This window comes from Bos javanicus, chromosome 4 (genome assembly GCF_032452875.1).
Source record: "Bos javanicus breed banteng chromosome 4, ARS-OSU_banteng_1.0, whole genome shotgun sequence".
Classification (NCBI taxonomy): Eukaryota; Metazoa; Chordata; class Mammalia; order Artiodactyla; family Bovidae; genus Bos; species Bos javanicus.
Genome location: NC_083871.1, coordinates 113,711,461 through 113,734,554, shown reverse-complemented (window position 1 = coordinate 113,734,554; position 23,094 = coordinate 113,711,461). Strand labels below are relative to the sequence as shown.

The window sequence follows — 23,094 nt, the reverse complement described above, 5'->3', positions numbered from 1 at the left end:
TCAGTTCAGTTGCTCAGTCGTGTCCGACTCTTTGCGACTCCATGCGTGCAGCACACCATGGCTTTCTTGTCCATCACCAACTCCTAGAGCTTGCTGAAACTCGTGTCCATCGAGTCAGTGATGACATCCAACCATCCTCGAAGATACATATATATATATATATATATATATATATATATATATATTTGCTGTACACCTGAAAGTAACAAAAATTATAAATCAATGCTAATTGTGATTTAAAAAAAAAATTGGGACCATTTCACAGGGCTTTCTGGAGTCAGGGCTATAATCCAAAGCAATGGCTAAGATTTTGGAATCTTAGTGGTTCAGCAGGTGCATGGGGGTAAAGGTTTCAGAGAGCAACACTGAAGCACCAAGCAAATTACTGGGAAATGCTTTCTGTTTCTATTTAACCACAAAATGTAGTCTTCACTCCACCCAGCCTCACCTTCCTGTGGTCAGAGACTGCAGGAGTAGAAAACACAATTTTCTTCAAATAAAGCAAATACCAGATCGGGTAGCTTTCCTGGAGAGGAGCTGAGATCTCACCACTTCTGCCAGAGAAGGTGAGACTGGCCAAGACAAGGCCAATGGAGCTTATGAGAGGGCTACGGGAAGGGGCAGATGGAAGAGGAATAGACAGGGCCGCCCGCATGGGAGTGGAAAGGTTGTAGGAGGGGAAGCTGAGGGATTTATTCATGTGATGCCATACATCTCATATTTAATAGGACAGGCCTTTTTCATGCTTATAAAAGTTTTAGTTGTTCTCAATATTCTCTATGATATAATGTTATGTATAAGAGTCAAGATATAAAATCATTAATATGTTACCACTAGAAAAACAAGACACACAAAAAGAAGGAAAGATTTTCATGTAAAATAGCCTCTAATTTAGGGGTGGGACTATATATAATTTTTATTCTAGTCACAAACTTGTCTCTATGTTATTTCAACAATGTGCCCCTATTTTAGTGATGAACATTTATCACAAAAGGTAGACAAAAGTTTGTGTTTTTAGAACATTTAACACTTAAAAAAATTTTTTTTGATGGCACAATACACACAAGATTCTCCTCTGGAGCAAGAGTGCACAAACTACCTACCTTCCATGGGTCATATACAGCCTGCCACCTGTTTCAGTGTAACACAGTTATCTAATCCATTTACGAGTTTACTGTGATCTGAGGTTGCTTTTGTGTTCCAACCAGGGCTGAGAGGCTGTGACTGCAAAAGTCTAACTGCTGGCCCTCTTCAAATTTGCCAACTCCTGTTTAAGAGTAATAAATGCAACTCTAATAAATGATTTATACTAAGTGATAATCAACTTCTTTTTCTTGAAAATATGTCCAGTTTCACATGCATATTCTGGAAGCAAATGTAACTCAAAAGGAACAGGGCAAGCTATAGCTCATCCTTAGTTTGTACCACACACACATTTATATTCAGAGCCAGACCTTGGTCCTTGGTAAGTTGATGATTTATTTATTCCAGAAAGAAGTTTCAAGGATTAAGAATTTATGCAAAACACTAAGTGGTTTCCGTTTAGACGTTATACAAAGAAAAAGCTGCAGATATTTTTCCATCTCCTCTCTCCAACCTCCCACTTTTTGCTATGTATTATTTTTACTTTTTTCAGGTGTAGAATATTAACATTCTATTGTGAAACCACCAGTGCTACTGTTTCTATGTTGATTATAGAAAATTGTGAAGCTAGCCTGACCCCCTTTCACAGTTCCTCATTTGCATTTTTCTTGGATAACTTAAGAATTTCTTCTTTGTGCTTGGAATGTGATATGTTATATCAGATGAAAATTCAATATTGAATATTCTGTATCAAGTTTCCCAGGAATGAACTGTGCTCTTTTTCTCTAGAGAGTTAGATTTTAGTTTGGGATATTTTTCCCATTTCAGAGAAGTTATTAGATTATGCTTCCTCAGTTGTATTTATTGATTTGTTTACTCTAGCAACACCAGTCCTTTTTAAGTAGAATTTATGGTCGGTTCTACTCATGTTTTAGTTTTTCTCTAACTGTTGTATCTTCTAGCCTTTCAGATTTGTATCTGTTGTGTTTATTATTAAGCTTTTCCTATTAATAAGACATCTATTTTTGACTTATATGTTTTCTGACCACTTTGCTTCTAACTCTTTGATGGATCCTGTAATGATAATACCTTTTGTCTTCACTTTGTTTCTTCAAGTTTGTAGTTTCTTCTCTTTCTTTGTTCTACCATCTCCTCTTGGAACTTTGTGTTTTTGAGTTTGTGTTCTTATTATAATGTTTCATAGTCTAAAACACTTACGAAAGTGTTCTCTACTTTTGGTTATGGCCTCTGTAATTTGGTTCCATTTTATGTATCATATACATGTATGTGGAGAGAGATGCACGTGTACATGTGTGTAGGTGTACACACAAATTTTGCTTAACTTCTTCCTTTTTCATATTTTGAGTGGTGTTTGCCCAGTTGATGCATTGGGATTTTTTTTTTTTTTCATCATGATAACTTTCTGTTTTCTATTAGCCAAAAAGTTCATTGGAGGATTTCCATACTTACAGAAAAACCCAAACAAACTTCTTTGCCAACCCAATATTACATAGTATTGTGATCTGTTTGTCTCACAGGCCTATGGTTTTATAGTCATTCCTATAACCACTACATAAACCATCATAGTTTTCAAATTTTTAAATTTTATTTTATTGTGGTAAGACTACTTAAGATGAGATCTAACCACAAAACAGTCTGGAGGTGCCTCAAAAACTTAAAGTTAGAAGTACTATATGATACAACAATTCCACTCCTGGGCATTTATCCAAAAAAATTGAAAACTGGATCTTGAAGAAATATTAGCACTTCCATGTTCATTGCAGCACTGTTCCAAGTGGCAGCTTGCAATACTAGCCAAGACCTAGCCAATACTAGCCAAGAGGTGGAAACAACCTGAATGTCCATTGACAGATGAGTGGATTAAAGTGTGGTATTGACAGGCAGTGGAATATTATTCAGCCTTAAAAAAGAAGGAAATCATGCCATTATGAGACAATATGGATGAAATGTGAGAACATTATTCTTTAGTTGAATAAACCAGTCACATAAATACAAATACTGTATGAATCCACTTATATACAAATTAGGCAAAGTCACAGAATCAGTGAGTGGAATGGTGGTTGGCAGAGGCTGTGGGATGGGTAATGTACTGTACATTTACTCTTTTGTTAGGAGGGGCTGACCTTGTCTTAACAGTGAACTTTCTAGCCAGTGTCTGTTGTGATAACGTTACCTAGAAACCTGTGGTTTTCCTTTAAGACACGTTAGTGACCCCACAGCAGACCTTCAGAACTGGAAGACAATTTAAACAACATTCCATTAAACCTATTCTAACTCCCTTTACACTGAAAAATAACCGAATTCCAGAGAACAACTGACTCTCCAAGGCTCGTAGAGGTTGACAAGAGAGGATTAGAACCTTCCCTACTGACTTCCTGTTTTGATTCACCCAGCACTTCACAAGAAACCCTGTATCCCTCAAGGCGCAAGGTATGGGGTGAAGGAGGGGTGGCTATAGGGAGCAGATGAGCTACTCTGAAGAAAGAATATAACCTGTAACTGCAGCTGGATCGTTAAACTACAATGTGTTCTAATCTATTGCTGTTAGGTTTCAGTCCACAGTTTTCTTATATCAATATTTCAATGCATTTAGCAGCACTGCCTGCTTATTGAGTGGCTGCCATTCCCAAGAGATCTTTGTAGAAATCATTCTACAAAAGCCTCATGACAAGCCTGCAAGATTGGTTTTATTGTCCCTTTTCATTGAAAAGGGAACTGAACCTTGGGTAGCTGAAGGAATTTTCTAGAAGTGGTGGATCTGGGCTCACGGCGTAAGTCACTTCTTTCCTGAAGCACTGGGTTTTTTCACTTTATAGCCTTTCCTTCAGCTGGGGGTGCTTGACATCTTAAAACCACTGGAGAAACTTTTTAAATGATTTTTGTCCCCGACTATGTCTCCCATGTTTGGCTTCCCGATATTGGACAGAGACTAAATAAGATCCATGAAGTCTGAAAGCATCCTCCTTGCCTTCCCTAATTGCAGGCTTGCTACTCATTCACCATTTGGGAAAAAGAGTGAACTATTTTCCTCTCATCTACCTTTGACCTGGTATAAACTACAGAATGGATGGAGCTGAGAAGGAACCTAGGAGAGGCTGTAGTGTGTAGTGGTTAAGAATGAGCATGGTAGTCAGATGTACTTTGAATTGCATCACTGTTTGGCCCAATATGATGACCTTGGGCATGTTTCTCAGTATTTGAACCACAGTTTCCTTGCTTATAACATCAGAATAATAGTACCTTCATTCTAGAGTATTTATAAGGAATAAATATTCCTGTAAAAAATGCATATAGGAGTATCTGGAATATAATATATATTAATAGTAGTTACAAAGGCATACATACATGTTAAATCTTTTACTGAGGAACATTTCAGACATTTACAAAGGAATAGTATAAAAACCTCCATATATCCATCATCAAGCTTTGACAGTTATCAACTCCTGACCATTCATGTTTCATGTGTATTCAACATACTTTCCATCCTAATCCTGGGTTATTTTGAGGCAAATAATAGACATTGTATCATTTTACCTATAAATATTTTAGGATGCATATTTAAAACAAAAAGGTTGAAAAATATAACTACAAATTAAAAGGTAGTATAAATTTTTTATATTGTCAACTATCCTTTCATTAGATTTCATGGATTATCTCATGATTTATTTACAGTTTAGTTTGTTTGCATCAAGATGCAAATATAAGTTGAATAAGATGACCCCAGGTCACTTTATGTATTTCCTGCCTCAGACTATGAATCACTCATTTCTCCAACCAGTCATTTTGGCTTGGTTTTTTCAGCAGTAACTGGTCCTGAAGACGATAATCTGGACTGGTCTAACTAGAACATCAAAGGTATGTTCTTCTTTCCTGTTATATTACTTTTAATTGAAAGCATGTATTTTTGTTTTTTTTCTTAGGATTTCTTGTCTCTGCTTATATGGCCCATCTGTTCTTACATTAGAGCCCTAGAATATTCATCTTAGTTGTTTTAAATTCCTGGTCTAATCATTCCAAGATCCCTCTGTGGACAAAGAAAGCTTGCCTGCCATCTCAATAAGCAATGAATGTTGCCCACCATCAGGTCATCAGCATTGCAGCCTCTGATAGTGTGCCCTGAGGGGAATTTAGAATGGAAAAAAAGAGGATACTGGCCCTAGATAGCTAACATGCATATCAAAGGAGTGGTTTCAATGAGCCCAGACTCTTACATCTTCCCATATATACAAAAGCTCTACAATCATTAACTTGAGTGTCTGGTTTTTTTGTGATGAGAAGTGATCTTCTGATGTTTGACCATGCATTTTCTTTTCTTTTGTTTTGTTTTCAAAAAGACTCCTATATATCCTGTCTCCTCCACTACTTCTTTGGAACAGTTCCTCAGAGTCATCTGAGAGAGTGTCTCCCAAGCTATAGTCCTCAGTAATTCCTCAAATACAACATTTTTCTCAACTTCTAGGTTGTGCATTTTTGTTCAGTCGATGCCTGTCATGTCTGGTCCTAATTCTTGCTCTGTCTTCTCAAATTATTATTATTATTATTATTATTATTTGCTCTTTATTATGTCTGTTCATTTTTCTCATCAGCTGGACCTGATGTACTGGGTAAACAGAACTGCTGCTGTAAAGACTTTAGTAACGTGGTGACAGGGTTGGGGAGGGGACATAGTCTATTGTACTACGAGTGCATTTCTGTTCTAGTGAGCCTTTGCCTCTGGAATGTGAGCTTCACAAGTGTTTTTCTCCCCCACCCCAGGTGGGACAGGAGAGTTCAAGTAGACTGGAAGTGGATATTTCCCTTTTCCTATGTGAACAGCTTAGAGCTGACTGTAGTTGTATACTTTTTTTCCTCCAAGTGAGTTCAGTTCAGTCACTCAGTGGTGTCCGACTCTTTGAGAACCCATGGACTGCAGCACGCCAGGCTTCCCTGTCCATCACCAACTCCCGGAGATTATGCAAACTCATGTCCATTGAGTCGGTGATGCCATCCAACCATCTCATCCTCTGTCATCCCCTTCCGTCCCACCTTCAATCTTTCCCAGCATCAGGGTCTTTACAAATGAGTCAGCTCTTTGAATCAGGTGGCCAACATATTGGAGTTTCAGCTTCAACATCAGTCCTTCCAATGAATAATCAGGACTGGTTTCTTTTAGGAAGGACTGGTTGGATCTTCTTGCAGTCCAAGGGACTCCCAAGAGTCTTCTCCAACACCACAGTTCAAAAGCATCAATTCTTTGGTGTTCAGCCTTCATTATGGTTCAGCTCTCACATCCAAACATGACTACTGGAAAAACCATAGCCTTGACTAGACAGAACATTTTTGGCAAAGTAATGTTTCTGCTTTTTAATATGCTGTCTAGGTTGGTCATAACTTTTCTTCCAAGGAGCTAGTGTCTTTTAATTTCATGACTGCAATCACCATCTGCAGTAATTTTGGAGCCCCCCAAAATAAAGTCTTTCACTGTTTCCACTGTTTCCCCATCTATTTCCCATGAAGTGATGGGACCAGATGCCATGATCTTTGTTTTCTGAATGTTGAGTTTTAAGTCAACTTTTTCACTCTCCTCTTTCACTTTCATCAAGAGGCTCTTTAGTTCTTCTTTGCTTTCTACCATAGGGTAGTGTCATCTCCATACCTGAGGTTATTGATATTTCTCCCAGCAACCTTGATTCCAGCCTGTGTTCCATCCAGCCCAGCATTTCTCATGATGTATTCTGCATAGAAGTTAAATGAGCAGAGTGACAATATACAGCCCTGACATACTCCTTTCCCAATTTGGAAAGAGTCTGTTACTTCATGTCCAGTTCTAACTGCTGCTTCCTGACCTGCATACAGATATCTCAAGAGGCAGGTCTGGTGGTCTGGTATTCCCATCTTTTTCAGAATTTTCCACAGTTTGGTGTGATCCACACAGTCAAAGGCTTTGGAATAGTCAATCAAGCAGAAATAGATGTTTTTCTGGAACTCTCTTGCTTTATCTGTGATACAATGGATATTGGCAATTTGATCTCTGGTTCCTCTGCTTTTTCTAAATCCAGCTTGAACATCTGGAATTCATGGTTCACATGCTGTTGAAGCCTGCTTGGAGAATTTTGAGCATTACTTTACTAGCGTGTGAGATGAGTGCAATTGTGTGGTAGTTTGAACATTCTTTGGCACTGCCTTTCTTTGGGATTGGAATGAAAACTGACTTTTTTAAAATTTAATTTTATTTTTAAACTTTACATAATTGTATTAGTTTTGCCAAATATCAAAATGAATCCGCCACAGGTATACATGTGTTCCCCATCCTGAACCCTTGGAATGAAAACTGACTTTTTCCAGTCCTATGGCCACTGCTGAGTTTTCCAAATTTGCTGGCATATTGAGTGCAGCACTTTCACAGCATCATCTTTTAGGATTAGAAATAGCTCAACTGGAACTCCATCAACTCCACTAACTTTGCTCGTAGTGATGTTTTCTAAGGCCCACTTGACTTTGCATTCCAGGATGTCTGGCTCTAGGTGAGTGACTACACCATCGTGAGTATCTGGGTCATGAAGACCTTTTTTGTACAGTTCTTCTGTGTATTCTTGCCATCTCTTCTTAATATCTTCTACTTCTGTTATGTCCATACCATTTATGTCCTTTATTGAGCCCGTTTTTGCATGAAATGTTCCCTTGGCACCTCTAATTTTCTTGAAGTGATCTCTAGTCTTTCCCATTCTATTGTTTCCTGAGCGACTTCACTTTCACTGTCTTTCAGTCCATTTTATTCGCTGATTCCTAAAATGCCAACGTTCACTCTTGCCATCACCTGTATGACCACTTCCAATTTGCCTTGATTCATGGACATAACATTCCATGTTCCTATGGAATATTACTCTTTACAGCATCAGACCTTGCTTATATCACCAGTAACATCCACAACTGGGTGTTGTTTTTGCTTTGGCTCCATCTCTTCATTCTTTCTGGAGTTATTTCTCCACTGATCTCCAATAGCATATTGGGAACCTACCAACTTGGGAGGTCATCTTTCAGTGTCCTATCTTTTTGCCTTTTCATACTGTTCATGGGGTTCTCAAGGCAAGAATACTGAAGTGGTTTGCCATTCCCTTCTCCAGTGGACCACATTTTGTCAGAATTCTCCACCATGACCAGTCCATCTTGGGTGGCCCTACATGGCATGGTTCGTAGTTTCATTGAATTAGATGAGGCTGTGGTCCATGTGATCAGATTGGTTAGTTTTCATTCTGTCTGCCCTCTGATGGAGGAGGATAAGAGGCTTATGGAAGCTTCCTGATGGGATAGACTGACTATGGGTTGGGAACTGGGTCTTGTTCTGACGGGCAGGGACATGCTCAGTAAATCTTCAATCCAATTTTCTGTTGATGGGTGGAGCTGTGTTCCCTCCCTGCTATTTACCTGGAGCCAAACTATGGTGGAGGTAATGAAGATAATGGCGACCTCCTTTAAAAGATCCTATGCATGCACATGCAGTACACTGCCCCCAACCCTGCAGCAGGCCACCACTGACCCATGACTTGGCTGGAGACTCCTAGACACTCCTGGGCAAGTCTTGATCAGTCTCTTGTGGGGTCACTGCTCCTTTCTCCTGCGTCCTGGTGCATACAAGTTTCTGTTTGTACCCTCCAAGAGTTTATCTCTCAGTCCTGTGTAAGTTCTGGCAGCTCTGTGTTGTGGTTAATGGTGAGTTAGGCTCTGATAAAACCACAGAAGGTCAAAGCCTGGTTAACTGCTTTCCTCTGAAGGCAGGCCTTTTGAGAAGAACAAGATACCCTGTCCTGTATCAAACTGGTTTCTTTTCCCCTCCCCTGCAGGAAGCACCAGGGGATTTTTTGGATATGTACTATCAGAACCTAGTGGGGCTTCCAGGATTAAAACACACAAAAGTGTGGGGTCACTCTATGAATGGGTCATCCTGACTGTCAAGCAATTGGTCAATCACAGCCTAGGTTTTCCTGCCCCAGCACAGTGTCCATGGTGAGTCAGTCTCTGTTCAACTAAGCCATGACTCCCTGTATTTGCCTGTCTGTTCTCCAGTCTAGGGGGCAGCACTTTGCCCTGTGTCCTTAAAGGAATCTGTTAAGGATTTAAGAGTTGATTTTTCAGTCTGTTCAGCTTTTGACTAATTCTTTGAATGGAGTAGTGACTTCCAAGCTCTGGACCTGTAACTAGAAATTTGAGGTCAACTTTGTCAATTGGATTCCATATTCCATCTGTGCTTTCAGTAAGTTAAAAAGTTTTCCTCACTCTCAGGTTTTGAAAGAATTTGTCTGTTTTCTTCCAAAAGTACATATTTAATGTTTTAACAAATATCTGATGCATTTGGTACATTTCTTTGGTTGACACAAGGGATGAATCCACTTTTATATGCTTTAAAACGATTATTTAATTACAATGTCCATCTTCTCTCCACTGATATAGGATATTGCCTTTAGTATATACTAAATTTTCCTAGGCAAATGAGTATTTTTCTAGATTTTCTGTTTTCTTCCACTGATTTTTCTATTTGTGTGCCAGAACTCTAAGGGGCTTTTCCATATTATTTATATTCTGGCTTCCCTCTTTGTTCTTTTTTTTAAATTCTCATTCCTATAGTTACTTCTTCTTCTCTTTGCATTGACAGATTTCTCAAATACCATGGGAAAGTGAGGTGGAGATGGTTTTAGTTTTAGTAACAAAGTATTTCCCCATTAAGTAAGTAGGTGAGTATAGAAATAGATAAGAGAGTACATGTCAATTCACATTTTGTAGAATGTTTTTACCATGAATGACTATTGGTAGATTATATTAATGATTTTCCTCTTATTGAAACTTCTCCCTCACTCTAGTTTTCTAGAATAAATCCCACTTGGTAAAGATTGAACCCTTTTAAAAATGTCAGATTCTGTTAATATTTTATTAAGATTTTTGAACTGACATTCATAAATGAGATATATAACTAGATTTTTTTTATACAGACTTTATCAGCTTTGCAGCTCAAAGTTACATTTACTTTTTAGAATTTGAAGTTTTCCCTTATTTCCTTATATTCTGGGATAACTTAGTTAAAAGTGGGATTCTTTGATTGCTGAGGGTTTAGCAGAATTCTCCTGTGAAACCATATGAGACTGATGCTGTTTCATGGGGGGCTCTTCAACCACAAGACCCTTTGACTGTGTGGGTCACAAAAAAGTGTCAAAAATTCTTAAAAAGATGGGAGTACTAGATCACCTTACCTGTCTCCTGAGAAACCTGTATGCAGCTCAAGAAGCAACAGAACTGGACATGGAACAACTGACTGGTTCAAAATTGGGAAAGGAGTACAAGGCTAAATATTGTCACCCTTTTTGTTTAACTTACACACAGAGTGCATCATGAGAAATGCTGGGTTGGATGAATCACAAGCTGGAATCAAGATTGTTGGGAGAAATATCAATAACCTCAGATATGCAGATGACACCACCCTTATGGCAGAAAGTGAAGAGGAACTAAAGAGCCTCTTGATGAGGGTGAAAGAGGAGAGTGAAAAAGTTGGTTTGAAACTCAGCATTCAAAATACTAAGATCATGGCATCAGGTCCCATTACTTCCTGGAAAATAGAAGGGGAAAAAGTGGAAGCACTGACAGATTTTCTTTTCTTGGGCTCCAAAATCACTGCATTGACTGCAGTCATGAAAATAAAAGACACTAGCTCCTTAGAAGGAAAGCTATGACAAACCTAGACAGCCTATTAAAAAATAGAGACATCACTTTCCAACAAAGGTCCATATAGTCAAAGCTACGGTTTTTCCAATAGTCAGGTACGAATGTGAGAGTTGGGCCATAAAGTTGGGCCCACTGAAGAACTGATGCTTTCAAATTATGGTGCTGGAGAAGACTCTTGAGAGTCCCTTGGACAACAAGGAGATCAAACCAGTCAGTCCTAAAGAAAATCAACCCTGAATATTCATTGGAAGGACTGATGCTGAAGCTGAAACTCCAATACTTTGGCCACCTGATGCAAAGAACTGACTCATTGGAAAAGACCCTGATGCTGGGAAAGATTGATGGTGGGAGAAGGGGATGACAGAGGATGAGACGGTTGTGTGGCATCACCGACTCAATGGACATGAGTTCGAGCAAGCTTTGGGAGCTGGTGATGGACAGGGAGGCCTGGCATGCTGCAGTCCATGGGGTCGCAAAGAGACATGAGTGAGCGACTGAACTGAACTGACTGAACACTAATACTTCTCAAACAAAAAGTAAGAGAGGAGAAAGTAGTTCACAACTTTTGTATGAGCTCAGTATTATCCAGACAAAGATATTACAAGAAAAGGAAACTACAGACTAATAACCTTATGAATATAGACATAAAACACTCAACAAAATACTAATAGAGTACAGCAACTTATAAGAGCAAGTATATTCCTGGATTTACCCCAGGAAAGCCAGATTGATTCAATACATGAATGTCAGTCAATGTGTTCCACCATATCAGTAGAATGAAGGACAAAAATCACATGATCATCTCAATAGATACAGAAATAAGTTTGACAAAATCCAAGACCCATTTAATGAAAAAAACACTCTATAAACTAGGAAGAAACAGAGTCATGATATCCTTTCACTTATTATCCTTGTATGCTTCTCAACTGTTTTACAAATTCTAGACTCCTTGGTATTTTAAGCAAAGTTCTTCATGGTGGGGCATCCATTCAGATCTCCACTATTCTTAGTCCTGCAGTCATACTCGAGGCTCCTGCCCTTCTGCCTGCATTGCTTCCTACAGCAGCTCTCACACTTCTCCCAGTCCCCCCACCTTCCCAGACATACACACACATGCTGTGGATGACTACGACCCCAGTTCATCATGGAATATTCATTTTAAATCTCACTTTTTTTTTTTTTGGTCCTTGCCATGTGTCACATGAGATCTTAGTTCCTCTACCAGGGGTTGAACCCGTGCTCCCTGCAATGGAGGCATGGAGTCTTAACTCCTGGACCACCAGGGAAGTCCTTTAAATCTCATATTCTAAAGGAAAGTTTTCTGACTCATCCAAGACTGACTGAAGTGCCTCTATTTGATTCTATCACGTTTATTGCACACCCAGATCAGGCTTGCTATGCATATTTCTTGTCTGTATCTCCAAGTATATTGTAAAATCCTTGGTGACAGAAGACTCCATTTTGAATTATATCCTGATATTTAATATGTCCAAGACCTTTAATTTATGATTTGTCACTCAGATGTCACTTGAGATCCCCTACTCCTTGATGAATTGGTGAAATTTGATCCAGGCTGAAATTACCACAAATGTAAGAGTTCAAAGTCCTTCCCACAATTTCTGAGTTCTTTTTACTTCTTCCTCAGCTTTTTCTGTTTCCTCATTCCTATGAAATTAAGCATTGTTTCTATTTCAGCCTATGACTCTAATGCAGAGTTTTCACTGTTTTTTAAAAACCAGCATTCACACACATTTATTCATATTCAGCCTTTTCTTTCTTTTTTCAGTTTTAGACAATTTACCAGAGACTCTGCAGAGTACAAGAGTCAGCACACAGGATTCCTCTCCCTTTTTGGTCACTCACTTTTCTTTGCTCTCCTCTCATAGAAAAAGAAAAAGAAAAAAAAAAAAAACAAATAGAGACTTCCTTGGTGGTCCAGTGGTTAGGAAGCCTCCTTCCAATGCAGGGGATGCAGTTTCGATCCTTGGTCAGGGAACAAAGATCCCATGTTTAGTGAGGCAGTTAAGCCCATGAGCCACAGCAAAGATCCTGCGTGCCACAGCTAAGATTCAACACAGCTAAATAAGCAGATATTTACAAAATCTTTTTAAGATGTTTTAACTCATGTATGAGATCCTGTCCCTGAGTAGATAGTAATATCTCTCTTTTAGTTCAACAAGCTTTGGTTGAAAAAACAACAACACACCTTACTCCTCATCTTCCCCACATTGGAAAAAAATCAATTGAACAAACATTAGAACCTTTCCTGTGTATTCAGAATATTAAATAAATAACAGGTGAACAACAAATGTGGGCCAAAGAATATTCAGAACACTCAATCAGGTTTAACAAGAAGATATATTTGTACTGATTTCTGGTATGCAACTTGTTTTCTATGAATATTTAAAAGACTCAATTCTAAATCTTTTAGCTCCTGGAGAAGATCTGTCTCTTTTTAAATTTTCTCTGTTTTTCCTCCTCCAGCTGTTTGCTGCCTGTTATTTCAGGCTGTTTGAGTGCTGAAAGCACTGAAAATGTCTTCTCTACGTTCCTGATTTTCCCCTGTGTCTCAGGATCTCCTGCTGTTGACTGAGCGAAGATACTTGATGATGCACTTCCTGTTTTGCAGATTTTGGCCTCCTTTGCCCTTTATTTTGTAGGGGCTGTTTATGATAATGGCGTAATATTTCTCCCTTGTGGTTTCATATTCTGGGGTGATTTCTCATACAGCTTGAGAACAGTACTTGTTTGTTTCTTACCGCTGGATTTCTAAAAGTCTTTCCAATCTTGGCTCCTCACTGGGTACTTTACTTAGAACTGCTTTGTAAATTACTGATTTCGCTGGAAATACTATGCCCCAAAATTTCTACTAATACTATGGCCATATTTCTGTATTTGATGGCAGGTCGTGCCTGTGAAGAATAAAGCCGGTAGAATCCAATTGTGTAGTCATTGACACGTAACCTGGCAGCACACGTAGCCGTTTACACTGTGCTCCTCTGTATTTGGGTACCAAGGAAAGTCTGTGTAAGTAGAGGCCACTGGTTTGGAAATATCTGTTTTTAACACCCCTTGCCTTCCTTAGTCTCCTTGATTTCCAAACCCAAACAGTACTAATATGGCTGTATGAAAGTTTCAATAGACTGCATATCAAGAACCAGGTCCAAAGTGAAATTTACAACCACATAACAAGTGGCAACAAGCAAATTTTTGCTTTGACAAGAGTTTGGCTAGAAGGCCAAGCTCATCATCAATGGTGTCTTTTTTGTTGTTGTTGTTGTGGCAGAGTTTATTTTTTAATTTAGAGAACCTTGGGTATACTGACAAGTTCATGGAGTTTTAACAGCCAGGGCCTGTTTCAAAGGTGTAATCTGATAGGAAGGAAGAAGTAGGCAGAGAGCTCTTTGCTTGCCTCTGGAGTTGATGACAAGTGGCCCCACCAGTGTTGCTCAAAATATTCTAGAACCTGTGCTTCCAGTTTGACCAACAGTCCATTTGCCAGGTTTGCTCATGGTTGTGTTGGCAAGTATTGGTCTGAGCAAAGAACTGATGGGAAAGTAGACACAAAGGCTGAAAAAGCAGAAAGAACAAAGATTGGGACCTCAACAAACCCAGGCACCTCTCACTGCACCAAGACAGTCAGACAGTAAAGCCATTGGCATTTCTTTTTTTTTTTTTTGATTTATTTATTTATTTCTTTTACTTTACAATATTGTATTGGTTTTGCCATACATCAACATGAATCCACCACGGGTGTACACGTGTTCCCCATCCTGAACCCACCTCCCACCTCCCTTCCCATACCATCCCTCTGGGTCATCCTGGTGCACCAGCCCCAAGCATCCTGTATCCTGCATCGAACCTGGACTGGCGATTCGTTTCATATATGATATTATACACGTTTCAATGCCATTCTCCAAAATCATCCCACCCTTTCCCTCTCCCACAGAGTCCAAAAGACTGTTTCATACATCTGTGTCTCTTTTGCTGTCTCACATACAGGGTTATCGTTACCATTTTTCTAAATTCCATATATATGCATTAGTATACTGTATTGATGTTTTTCTTTCTGGCTGACTTCACTCTGTATAATTGGCTCCAGTTTCATCCATCTCATTAGAACTGATTCAAATGTATTCTTTTTAATGGCTGAGTAATACTCCATTGTGTATATGTACCACTGCTTTCTTATCCATTGATCTGCTGATGGACATTTAGGTTGCTTCCATGTCCTGGCTATTATAAACAGTGCTGTGATGAACATTGTGGTACATGTGTCTCTTTCAATTCTGGTTTCCTCGGTGTGTATGCCCAGCAGTGGGATGGCTGGGTCATAAGGCAGTTTTGTTTCCAGTTTTTTAAGGAATCTCCACACTGTTCTCCATAGTGGCTGTACTAGTTTGCATTCCCACCAACAGTGTAAGAGGGTTCCCTTTTCTCCACACCCTCTCCAGCATTTATTGCTTATAGACTTTTGGATAGCAGCCATTCTGACTGGCATGAAATGGTACCTCATAGTGGTTTTGATTTGCATTTCTCTGATAATGAGTGACGTTGAGCATCTTTTCATGTGTTTGTTAGCCATCTGTATGTCTTCTTTGGAGAAATGTCTGTTTAGTTCTTTGGCCCATTTTTTGATTGGGTCGTTTATTTTTCTGGAATTGAGCTGTAGGAGTTGCTTGTATATTTTTGAGATTAGTTCTTTGTCAGTTGCTTCATTTGCTATTATTTTCTCCCATTCTGAAGGCTGTCTTTTCACCTTCCTTAGAGTTTCCTTTGTTGTGCAGAAGCTTTTAAGTTTAATTAGGTCCTATTGGTTTATTTTTTATTTTATTTCCAATATTCTGGGAGTGGGGTCATAGAGGATCCTGCTGTGATTTATGTCAGAGAGTGTTTTGCCTATGTTTTCCTCTAGGAGTTTTATAGTTTCTGGTCTTACATTTAGATCCTTAATCCATTTTGAGTTTATTTTTTGTGTATGGTGTTAGAAAGTGTTCTAGTTTCATTCTTTCACAAGTGGTTGACCAGTTTCTCCAGCACCACTTGTTAAAGAGATTGTCTTTTCTCCATTGTATATTCTTGCCTCCGCTGTCAAAGATAAGGTGACCATAGGTGCGTGGATTTATCTCTGGGCTCTCTATTTTGTTCCATTGATCTATATTTCTGTCTTTGTGCCAGTACCATACTGTCTTGATGACTGTGGCTTTGTAGTAAAGCTGGAAGTCAGGCAGGTTGATTCCTCCAGTTCCATTCTTCTTTCTCAAGATTGCTTTGGCTATTCGAGGTTTTTTGTATTTCCATACAAATTGTGAAATTATTTGTTTTAGCTCTGTGAAGAATACCCTTGGTAGCTTGATTGGGATTGCATTGAATCTATAAATTGCTTTGGGTAGTATACTCATTTCCATTATACTGATTCTTCTGATCCATGAACATGGTATATTTCTCCATTTATTAGTGTCCTCTTTGATTTCTCTCACCAGTGTTTTATAGTTTTCTGTATATAGGTCTTTAGTTTCTTTAGGTAGATATATTCCTAAGTATTTTATTCTTTATGTTGCAATGGTGAATGGAGTTGTTTCCTTAATTTCTCTATTTTCTCATTATTAGTGTATAGGAATGCAAGGGATTTCTGTGTGTTGATTTTATATCTTGCAACTTTACTCCATTCATTGATTAGCTCTAGTAGTTTTCTGGTGTAATCTTTAGGATTTTCTATGTAGAGGATCATGTCATCTGCAAACAGTGAGAGTTTTACTTCTTCTTTTCCAATTTGGATTCCTTTTATTTCCTTTTCTGCTCTGATTGCTGTGGCCAAAACTTCCAAAACTATGTTGAATAGTAGTGGTGAAATTGGGCACCCTTGTCTTATTCCTGCAGTTAGGGGAAATGCTTTCAATTTTTCACCATTGAGGAGAAGATCCTTTAGCAATTGGTGGAGAGCTGGTTTGGTGGTGCTGAATTCTCTAAGCTTTTGCTTGTCTGTAAAGCTTTTGATTTCTCCTTCATATTTGAATGAGATCCTCACTGGGTACAGTAATCTGGGCTGTAGGTTATTTTCTTTCATCACTTTAAGTATGTCTTGCCATTCCCTCCTGGCCTGAGGAGTTTCTATTGAAAGATCAACTGTATCCTTATGGGAATCCCCTTGTGTGTTATTTGTTGTTTTTCCCTTGCTGCTTTTAATATTTGTTCTTTGTGTTTGATCTTTGTTGATTTGATTAGTATGTGTCTTGGTGTGTTTTGCCTTGGGTTTATCCTGTTTGGGACTCTCTGGGTTTCTTGGACTTGGGTGATTATTTCCTTCCCCATTTTAGGGAAGTTTTCAACTATTATCTCCTCAAGTATTTTCTCATGGTCTTTCTTTTTTTCTTCTTCTTCTGGGACTCCTATGATTCAAATGTTGGGGCATTTACCATTGTCCTGGAGGTCTCTGGGATTGTCCTCATTTCTTTTAATTCGTTTTTCTTTTTTCCTCTCTGATTCATTTATTTTTACCATTCTATCTTCCACTTCACTAATCCTATCTTCTGCCTCCATTATTCTACTATTTGTTCCCTCCAGAGTGTTTTTGATCTCATTTATTGCATTATTCATTATATATTGACTCTTTTTTATTTCTTCTAGGTCCTTGTTAAACCTTTCTTGCATCTTCTCAATCCTTGTCTCCAGGCTATTTTATCTGTGATTCCATTTTGATTTCAAGATTTTGGATCATTTTCACTATCATTATTCGGAATTCTTTATCAGGTAGATTCCCTATCTCTTCCTCTTTTGTTTGGTTTGATGGGCATTTATCCTGTTCCTTTACCTTCTGGGTATTCCTCTGTCTCTTCATCTTGTTTATATTTCTGTGTTTGGGGTGTCCTTTCTGTATTCTGGCAGTTTGTGGAGTTCTCTTTATTGTGGAGTTTCCTTGCTGTGGGTGGGGTTGTACGGGTGGCTTGTCAAGGTTTCCTGGTTAGGGAAGCTTGTGTTGGTGTTCTGGTGGGTGGAGCTGGATTTCTTCTCTGGAGTGCAATGAAGTGTCCAGTAATGAGTTATGAGATGTCAATGGGTTTGGAGTGACTTTGGGCAGCCTGAAGATTGAAGATCAGAGCTGTGTTCCTGTGTTGCTGGAGAATTTGTGTGGTATGTCTTGCTCTAGAACTTGTTGGCTCTTTGGTGGTGCTTGGTTTCAGTATGGGTATTGAGGCGTTTGGTGAGCTCCTGTCAATTAATGTTCCCTGGAGTCAGGAGTTCTCTGGTGTTCTCAGGATTTGGACTTAAGCCTCCTGCTTCTGGTTTTCAGTCTTATTTTTATAGTAGCCTCAAGACTTCTCCATCTATACAGCACCGTTGATAAAACATCTAGGTTAAAGATGGAAAGTTTCTCCACAGTGAGGGACACCCAGAGAGGTTCACAGAGTTACATGGAGAAGAGAAGAGGGAGGAGGGAGTTAGACGCGACCTGAATGAGATGAGGTGGAATCAAAAGAGGAGAGAGCAAGCTAGCAAGTAATCACTTCCTTATGTGCTCTCCACAGGCTGGACTGCTCAGAGATGTTCACAGAGTTATACAGAGAAGAGAAGAGGGAGGATGGACACAGAGGTGGCCAGGAGGATAAAGGAGGGAATCAAAAGAAGAGAGACAGATCCAGCCAGTAATCAGTTCCCTAAGTGTTCTCCACCATCTGGAACACAAAAAGAGATTCACAGAGTTGGGTAGAGAAGATAAGGGGGAGGGAGGAGATAGAGGTGACCTGGTGGAGAAAAAGGAGAGTCCAAAGGGGGAGAGAGCAGTCAAGCCAATAATCTCGCTCCCAAGTAAAAATGGGTACTGAAGATTGGGTTCTTAAAGGTACAAAATTGATAACAAATACCAAAAAGCAAAGATTAAAAATCTACAGTAGAGGTTGGATTTTCAAAAATACAATATTAAAGAAAAGAAAGGAAAAACAAAAGACAAAAATTATAAACAAAAAATATATATGAAGTTTGCTTTAAAAATAGGGCCTTTTTTTTTTTTTGCAAAGTAATAGTAGGTTATAAAAATGAAAATTAAAGGAGTAATAGAGGACTTAAAAATTAAAAAAAAATTTTTTTTAAAGAAGAATGATAGTAAAAATAGTAAAAATATATCTGGGACTTTCTCTGGTGTTGTTGTGGGCAGTGTGGGGTCAGTTAATTTTCGGATAGTTCCTTGGTCCGGCTTATATTTCTCAAGATCTATAGGCCCCTTCCTATGTAGTCGGTACTAACTACAGGGTTGTAATCTATTGCATCTGTCACTTCCAAAGTGGTTCCCTCTGAGCTTCTTCTGTTTGCTGGTCTCTTCAGTGTCTGATTTCTGCCCTGACACAAGGGGTCGGTGGTGGACACTTTTTTAGGCTCACCTGTTCAGTTGCACTGTGGGGAGGGAGAGACGCTGCAAACAAATAACACTGGCATGTGCTTGCAGTGTCTCAGCCACAGTGGGCCTGCCCCCGCTCACGGGGCATGTGCCCTCTCTGCCCACACTGCTCAGGCTCTAGGTTGCTCTGCTGGGAACCATCCGAGGCCAGCCCTGGGCTGAATGCCCCTTCCAGGTCTAAGCCGCTCAGGTTCAGACACTCAGATAGTCCTCAGAGGCGCAGACTTGGTTGGACCTGCATTTTGTGCCCTTCCCAGGTCCGAGCAGCTCAGGCGATGAAGTGTTTGCTGAGCGCCATCGCTGCAACTTATCGCCTCCCCCGTCCCTGACGCTTGGTTTTCTGGGTGTACAACTGGCACACCTTCTCAGACGGATGTTGACTGTCCAGAAGCCCAAGAAGTCTTAGTTAGCAAAGAAGCCTGCTTGCAGTTTGGTAGATAATGCCTCTGCAGCTGCGATTGCCCACTTCTGGTTCTGGCTGCCTATCACCGGAGGGGAATGGTCTGCTGCCGGCTAGCTCTGTTCAGTCCTTTGTTCTATGAGTGGGCCTGGCAGTGTCTTATGTTAGGGCTTTTCATGTGGTAGCTATCCCAAAGTCTGGTTTGCTTGCCCAAGTTAGTTCCCTCAGATTGCCCTTGGGGCATTCAGGCCCGGTCTTTACTCTAAGCAATGCAGCCCCTGCTTGCTAGTGGCAGGTGCAGGCATCTGTGCTGCTTCTCCTCTGGGGGAGTTATCGTTGGGCACGTAATCTGTGGGTTTTAATTATTTATTTATTTATCCTCCCAGTTATGTTGCCCTCTGTCGTTCCAAGGCTCACCACAAACTCAGCAGTGAGATTGTTTCCTGGTGTTTGGAAACTTCTTTCTTTTTAAGACTTCCTTTCAGGGACAGAACTCCATTCCTACCTCTTTTGTCTCTCTTTTTGTCTTTTATATTTTTTCCTACCTCCTTTCAAAGACAATGGGCTGCTTTTCTGGGTGCCTGATGTCCTCTGCTGGTATTCAGAAGTTGTTTTGTGGAATTTACTCAGCATTTAAATGTTCTTTTGATGAATTTGTGGGGTAGAAAGTGGTCTCCCCGTCCTATTCCTTCACCATCTTAGGACCGCCAATGGTGTCATTTTTGGTAGTTGCCCCAAGGCACTTTCTTCATTTGTTCCAATGTAGAAGGATGTTTCTTGTCCACAGTTGGAAACTATTGTTTTGCTGACATCTGTACTAGGTATTATAGTAGTAGCTTTACATTCTATATGTCTGAATTTTTATTGTCTATAGACAGATTTGTGGCTAAAGTTTCATGATACCTATCACAGTAAGGTACAGATTTACTCTAATAAAATAAGGTGCACCCTTATTTTTAGGAACATACACATTTGACTGTATGGTTGAGGTCCTGGGGATAATACAAAAGTATTGATCTTTTTGCTCTTTAATTTTATGTGTAAAATATAATCTAATATGTCTTGCCAGATAGTGTTAGTGGTAAAGAATCCTCCTGCCAATGCAGGAGACCCAAGAGTCGCAGGTTCAATCCCTAGGTTGGGAAGATTCCCTGGAGAAGGAAATGGCAACCCATTCCAGTTTTCTTGCCTGGAAAATTCCATGGATGGAGGAGCCTGGTGGACTACAGTCCATGGGTCCACAAAGAGTCAGACATAACTGAGCAACAGAAAAGTGAAAGTGAAGTCATTCAGTCGGGTCTGACTCTTTGCAACTTTATAGACTGTAGCCTGCCAGGCTCCTCTGCCCATGGGATTTTCCAGGCAAGAATACTGAAGTGGGTTGCCACTTCCTTCTCCAGGCGATCTTCCCACCCCAGGGATTGAACTCGGGTCTCCCACATTTCAGGCAGACTCTTTATTGTCTGAGCCACCAGGGAATCCATTTCTGTTAAGGGAGGTTTGGAAAACGGCATTTTTACCTTTGATTCCTGCTGCATTTCTTCACCCCAGCATTAGTAAGCTCTGCGCTTTGGATGAAAATTTGCAAATTTGTGCTTTTTTTTTTTTTCCCCCTCTCATCCAAAATGTACTCATTTAAATTATTCATCACAAGGGCTCAACCAGAGACTAAAACTAAAAAATAGAAACAAAACAAAGATGACACAATTACCGACTCAAGTCCTTGGACACTTTAATCAATAGAAACTGGTAAGAAGTCAGATGAGAAATTCAGGCACAGATTTTCTGGGACCTATGCTATAGTAGGGGGGAGTGATAAGAGAAAACAGGTGCCCTGGCTCACTATCTGAGGAGGACAGTCTGGTTCCTAAAAGGAGTGAGGGTGGGGGCAGATCAGCAGGTTGACCATAGGGGCGGCTTAGGTGGTCTGCCCACCTTCTTGGTGGTGCTGGGCACAGTGATCATGAGCAGTACTTTATTCAGAAGTGTATCTTATTTGTTCATAATTGCCCAACTTTGACTGTACATGCGTGCAGTTATTTTTATTTTATTATTTATTTGGCTGCATCAGGTCTTAGTTGCATAATGTAATGTAATATGTTAGTTGCTCAGTTGTGTCCAACTCTTTGCAACCCCATGGACTGTAATCTGCCAGGCTCTTCTGTCCATGGAATTCTCCAGGCAAGAATTTTCAATGGAGTGGGTCACCATTTCCCTCTCCAGGAGATCTTCCTGACCCAGAGATTGAACTCAGGTCTCCTGCATTGTAGGCGGATTCTTTACTATCTGAGCCACCAGGGAAACCTCTAAGCATGTGGGCTTCTAATTGAGGTGGGTGGGCTTAGTTGCCCTGAGGCATGTGGGATCTTAGTTCCCCAACCAGCAATCGAACCCATGCGCCCTGCATTTCAAGGTAGATTCTTAGCCAGTGGACCACCAGGGTAGTCTCTGTCCTTCCATTCATTTTTTTTTGTTTTCCAAAAGAAGTGTTTTATTTGCTCACAATCCTATGGGTCAGAAATTTGAACAGGGCTTGACTGGATGGTTCTTCTGCTTCATGTTGGCATCAGCTGAAGTCTCTCATGAGGTTGAAATAAGATGGTGACTGAGATTGGAGTATCCCTGATGGCCTCTGTCCTTTCATTCTTGAAGGATGTTTTCTCTGGTTATAGAATTCTGGGTTGACAGTTCTTTTCTTTCAACACTTGGAAAATATTGTGTCACTTCCTTCTGGCCCCCATGATTTCTGATGAACAGTCTGGAAATGGTTCTGAACCACCATAGAGGCAGAGCATGACATGTCTCTCAAGCATCTGCCATTTCTGTCTCCCTGTCTAAAGAACAGTAGGATCCAGGCACTACTCCCCATCCCACTATGTAAGTAGGGTTGGGGATAAAAGTCTCCTATTGTTTCTGAGTTTGGCCTTGCACATTAGCTACTTCATGATCACGGTTTACTTGAATGTCACTCAGCTCTGGAGTGAGTCTCAGCTTGATTTGGTTTTGGTCAGCAGCTGACCTCCAGGATCCATGTCCTCCCTAGGTGATTGCTGCCACCACCATGCTATTCTCAGGGGAGACTAATGTGGAGGCAGCCTGCATTCCCCTTTAGTGCCCTGCTGACCCAGACCTATGTAAGACTTGCCATTTTATCTCCCTGAATGGCAACAAGATGTAATTGTTGTGTGTTGACTGGGGATAACTAGAGAAAATCACCAGAGAGGGACATGTTCATTTCCCAGGGCTGTCATAACAAAGTAGCACAAATGAAGTGGCTTATAATAACAGATAATAAATCATTTTTATAATAATTTATTCTCTCTCAAGTCTGGAGGCCAGAAGTCCAAAATAAAGGTGTTGGCAGGGCCATGTTCCTCCTGCATGCTGTCAGGGAGGATCCTTCTGAGAGGGTAACAGGCAGGAAGCCTAGAGGTCCTCCCAAGGGGAGGAAATAGACTGCAAGTGTCAGACGGTTTTTCCTCTCTCTTAAGAGGCAGGAGGAAACAAA

At 40.1% G+C, this 23,094-nt stretch overlaps 1 protein-coding gene across 2 annotated transcripts in view; it reads left to right on the top strand.

Annotated features, from left to right (window-relative positions):
- Positions 1 to 482: 482 nt before the first annotated feature.
- Positions 483 to 23,094, top strand: part of LOC133246619 (GTPase IMAP family member 7-like) — a 39,021-nt gene continuing 16,409 nt past the window's right edge. Inside the window, exon 1 of one of the 2 annotated variants that reach the window (XM_061415107.1) lies at positions 483 to 566. The gene's annotated coding sequence lies outside the window, so the exon portion shown is untranslated. Of the gene's footprint in view, positions 567 to 4,905; positions 4,960 to 23,094 lie in introns of those variants that run through there. The other variant, XM_061415106.1, reaches the window with a different exon arrangement.